This window comes from Marmota marmota, unplaced genomic scaffold (genome assembly GCF_001458135.2).
Source record: "Marmota marmota marmota unplaced genomic scaffold, marMar, whole genome shotgun sequence".
Classification (NCBI taxonomy): Eukaryota; Metazoa; Chordata; class Mammalia; order Rodentia; family Sciuridae; genus Marmota; species Marmota marmota.
The window spans coordinates 133,527-139,055 of NW_026005887.1; the positions used below are offsets into that span (position 1 = coordinate 133,527).

General features: G+C 37.1%; 1 protein-coding gene across 3 annotated transcripts in view; it reads right to left on the reverse strand.

The window, feature by feature from the left end:
* Positions 1–3,760, reverse strand: part of Vamp7 (vesicle associated membrane protein 7) — a 51,047-nt gene extending 47,287 nt beyond the window's left edge. For 2 of the 3 annotated variants that reach the window (XM_015507563.2, XM_048797597.1), the window contains exon 1: positions 3,625–3,760. The gene's annotated coding sequence lies outside the window, so the exon portion shown is untranslated. The remainder of the gene's footprint in view (positions 1–3,624) is intronic. The other variant, XM_048797598.1, reaches the window with a different exon arrangement.
* Between the last annotated feature and the right edge of the window lie 1,769 nt (positions 3,761–5,529).

Sequence of the window (5,529 nt, forward strand, 5' to 3'; positions counted from 1 at the left end):
ACCCACCTGCCTCAGCCTCCCAAGCCACTAGGATTACAGGCATGCACCATTTTAACTCTTCAACTTACAATACTCTGGCTTTTGCCTTGGCACTCCACAGAACCATGCTTCCTAAGATAATCAACAGCCTCTATATTGCAAAACACAGCACTCACTTCTCTATTCTCTTTCTACTTGGCTTTCCAGAAATAGTCAACACCATTAACCAGTCCTCCTTCTTGAAACACTCTACATCTCCAGCTGCTTTTTCTGTCTTCTTGATGACTTTCTCCTCTCTCTAGTAAATTTTGAGTTTCCCAGGAATAAAGAATATAAGTTACAGAGACACAGTGTTTTAGTCAATAAAAGTAGTTCCCAATTACAAATCACTCTTTGTTGGTACACAGCAAAAGAAACCTAACTTTCCTTTTATATGTCATTAATAGGAGATCCTTCCCCTGTCCTATACTATCAAACATCCCACCTATAATCAAGTCTCACCTGCCTGCAATGAAACACTCTTGAAGTTGAATGTGTAACATCTTTATGAGTATTGAAATAAGAGAAACAACAATGTCAGAAAGAATACTGTATTTGAAGTCACAAAATCTAGCTCTGCTAATTATTAGCAATATATGAATGCCTAAAACTACAGAGTGCTATATAAATATAATACTTATGAAGAAAAAGAATGAAAAGATAAGCCAGAGAGAAGAAAAAAGATAATGAAATATAAAAGAAAGCCCTGTTTCAACACTGTTCCTCCCTGTTTTCTTATTCACTCCTCACTTGGTCCAAGAGCCATCTTCCCAATTATACTTCATTCCTGCTAATAATCTTCTATTAGTTAGTTTCCTGTGGCTGCTATAACAAAGCACCCCAAAATGTGTGGCTTAAAACAAAAGAAATTTATCCGCTCACAAAGGCCAGAAGTCTAAAATCAAGGTATTGGTAGGGCTATGATCTCTCTGAAATCTGTAGGGGAGAATCTGTCTTTGTCTCTTTCTAGTTTCTGTTAGTTTGCTGGCAATTCTTGGTGTTCCTTGGCTGGTAGCTACAGTACTTTTATCTCTACCTCAGTAGTCAAATAACACTAAAATGTATAAGACTATTCTAGATCATAAATATGTATACATTATAAATAAGCAAAGACACACAATTTAGGGCTGCATTTGTGTTCATGACTATGAAGGCAAAGGTGCCAAAAAATCCCCCTAAATGATAAGGCTTAATTTTTAATGTCTTAGAAACATGTCTGGCTGATCTTAGGGTGATACATTCCTAAAAGCATAAAGCAATCATGACTCAAATACTCTTATATTCCTGTCATATTTTTAAAACAGTTTAAAAGTTGTGGTCAGTAGTAATAATTTACAATTGAAAGATATTACATGAAATAAGACTTTAATTTCATTTTTAGAATTGAGTCTTTTATCTAAGACTCTGAAAATGACAGTATAGCAGAGTAACATTAAATTCTCTCAGACTAGGGCTGGGGTTGTGGCTCAGCAGTAGAGCACTTGCCTAGCATGTGCAGGGTTCTGGGTTCGATCCTCGGCCCCACACACACAAAAAAAGGGTATTGTGTCCAACTACAACTAAAACAAAAATATTCTTAAAAAATTATCTCAGACCTAGGAGAAAATAGTACTCAAAGATGCATTTGTATCTAGTGAAAAACAAATTATACTATATGTGGTGTATGAACAAAGGTTGTGCAACTGTTCAAAGAAACAGAATTTAATTAATCATATAGCACATGGTAATAGTCAATGAAAAACCAAAGAAAGCATTCTGTATTACTATATTATTAAAAGGAGATATGTTAATTCTTACAACAGTTCATTGCAGAAAGTTTCAGAGGACATATACAATGGAAATTAAGGGTTTTTTTCTATCTTGTATCATGAGCATACTATTAAATTAGTTGCCCTACTAAATTAATGAGTGGGGCACAAAATACTCTGGAAAGAGATAAAAAACTCATTTTAGAAGGGATGCATGAAACAAGAGAAGGCATGAGGTGAAAAAAAAAAACTTAAGGAGAGTAAATAAACCAATCTGATGAGATGGAAGAAAGCACATTTGGTGAACAAAAAGGTTGAGGAATAAGGTTGATGGCTTAATATAGAGAAGACTTTGTATAAATCAAGCTATTTGAATTTGATTAAATGAGGTCTGTTTCAATTCATTACATATATACCAATGGTTTACTATATGACAGCCAAAGTAGTAGAACTGCCATTCAAAGGTGAGGAAGAAGGGACTACTATACTTAATGGAACCATAATATAATGAGGAATAGACATGAAAAAGACAGATAAACCATAAATTCTGATGTTATAATGTTAGAGAAGACATAAAAAATGAAGAACAAGGGCTGGAGTTCAGTGGCAGAGCACTTGCCCAGCATGTATGAGGCACTGAGTTTGATTCTTAGCACCACATAAAAATAAATAAAATAAAGGCATTTTGTCCATCTATAACCATAAAAAATATAAAAAAGAAGAAGGAACACTGGTATGATAGGGAGACAGATGAGGTGTTTAAAGTGCAGTCACAGATCAAAACTATCTTATTGGTATCAAAAATATTCTTTTTGGACAATGGTTGAGACTGAACCCAATCCCTCTTACTTTCTGAGGATAAGACTATCCAGTCAAGTCAAGCACATATTTTATTTTGTATTAAACAATTTAAAACATCACTTTGATTTTTCCCCCTGCCTATCAAATATGCAAATTTGTGACAGTAGCAATTTCTTATGTCTTGTTTACAGCTAGCCATAATGCCCACCCTTATTAGAGTGTCTAGCATATATCGGCTGTTCAATAAATATTTGTTAAGTGTATGAATGAACCTGGCCTCAGCCACAGTTATTGAAAGTGAAAGAATTGTGTAAAACATGATAGTGATAGTAGTTTCTGGGTTTAAAGATGGGAGAATGGTGGTACAAGTAGTAGATGCCAGTTAATAAGGCAGAATGAAAATGAATTGGTAACTGATTGGTTGTGGAAATTATGGGAGAGGGAGCTATGAAGTATTGATCAAAGAGTAAAGTACATGATCAATTTGATAGATATTGGTCATCAACAAAAGTTACAATAACATACATCTCTGACGCTGAGAAAATAGGTCTGGGAAGAGAAATAGGTCTTACTCAAACTGAGCTATGTCAACACTGGGAGATGTAGGAAGGGCTCATGGGGTAAGAGTTGACAAAGGAGCAAGATCAGCCCGAAAAAGGTGAAGCAGAAAGTGACGTCATCGAACAAGGGTATAAAGAGTTTTTAGAAGACTGGCGATTTCAAGAGAGTGAGATACTACAGAAAGGTCTTGCACAACGGTAATTAAGGGACAAAGTTAACATTTCCTAACCCATAATGACAACTTAATTGACGCATTCTGACATTCTTAAACTCGAGGCCTTTTCAGCAGCATAAAACAAAAACAACGCACTTCGCCCAAACTGGATGTGCCCGACAATTCCAACTGCGGACATAGAGAAACCTAAGTCACCTTTGCAATGCCTCCTCGCACCATTCAGCACCTTCCTGTCTATACCTTCTCCCTCCCTTCCTCCGAGGTTTCCTCCCTTCCTCCGAGGTTTCCTCCCTCCCGCAAGGCACGCCCCACTCCATTTACCAGTCCGGCACCTTGTAAAGGCAAGCGAACTCGAGACCAAGAGGATCGGGCGGCTCTGGGTTGCTGTCTGCCGGTACACGGAGGATAGTACCGGACGCTGCTGACTTCCGTGTAAAGCGCCCCGCCTACGCGTGGGCTCCTGGGAGCGTAAGCGCTCCTCCAATGGGAGCAGGCGGTATGGTTCTGCTGTGTTCCAAGCCTCTGGCACTTCCCCGGAGCCGTACTGCATTCCGGGAGTGGTAGTTCTGACTGGAGTGTCGTGGGGTCTGTCATACATTGTGTCTGCAACAATTGTGGTAACGTCAAACGCTATATAATAATCCATGGAAACGAGCGGATACAAAGCAACAAAAAGAATCTACGAGCACTGAATTAGGGTTTACTGTCAGCAAATCGCCTGTTGCTTCACAAACATGAATTCATCTGACAGGAACTCCCTCTACTTTTGCCATGAAAATTTCTAACTTTCTTGTCTTCCTCACCATTTCTTTCTCCCATTCTTTTGCAATAACGACAACTACTTTCCTTTGCTCTAAGTTGGCCCCTTTATATCCGTTTTCCCTCTTTCCAACACAGTCTAGCTCCATTGATGAACCCCTCATTTTCATCATCCCTCATGGACTACCTACTTATTTGGGGTTTTTTCTTAGCAGCATTTGAAGACTGTCAAAATTCCTCTTACCTATACCATTCCATGCTATACATTGTCTATAACATTCCAAAGTCAAATTTCTCATTTTATAAGCTTGAGAAATACAACGTTTCTTGGAAATTTATCTTTATTATTCCTTCGATACTTCCTTTCCTTTTTTATTATTATCTTTCCTTTTCTCATATTCCAGTTATCCACATGCCAGCATCTAATTCTATTATTAACACCTCCTAAACTTCGTTTTATATTTTTTCATTGTTCTGTCCCTTACCATTCTTGGAGATTTCCTCAGTCTTCCATTTCACAAATTCATTCTGCAGTCATTCTATTATCCCATCTATCTTTACTTTTATTTTAACATAATCTTTTCATTTAGTTGTTTCTGTATCATCTTACTCTTTTGTTATTATGTTTATTATGCTTCTAAAAATTATTGTTGGTACCTATTTCAATATTTATGTGATCAACGACCTAGTTTTTCTTTTGAAAAACGTATGCTGCTTACATGTTATTGACCCATGAGCCTTTATTCTACCTACTTACTTGAAAATATCCAAAGTCCAGAACTCTTTCAGATACAAAGAGCTAGACAAATTGACAGGAGTAGAAATGAGCCTCACTGTAGACAACTCTACCTCCAGAAATGCAAATAATCATTCTTCACCCCATGAGACATCTGCTCAACTCTCAGCTCTCTCCTCAGCTCTCCAAGAAAGAACCTTTAGGAGAAGGTACACCAAATACTGTGTTTTACTACCTTTGTGGTTTTGAAGAGGAGGATTCGATTGGTAAAGTAGCTATTAGTGATGCTTGTTAATCCCCACTTGTTTTCCTCACCTCACCTTTGCAGACTTTTTGTGCTTCCTTGATTTTACTCCCAAGAATACCTGTATCAGATATCTGAGTTATTTATTTTAAATACCACTATGTAATCTTCTATTTTGAACCAACACAGACAACACACTCCCAAAGCTACAGAAGTAGGATATTGAACTTCTTCCCTCCAAAAAATAAGCTCAACACTATAACTTGGTATTTTCCCCAGCTTCCCTACTCTAATATCCCAATATGGGAATTGGGAAGCTTTTCAATCATAGTGAAGTATAATTGTAATTTACAACTTTTAGGAAATATAGATCTTTCTAAATAAGAGGAAACAATTTTTTTCTGACCTCATTGGTGATAGCTTTGTATATTCAGACGTGGAGTTCAGTTTGAAAGTAGGAGCTGGGAAATCTTTAAAAAAACATGCT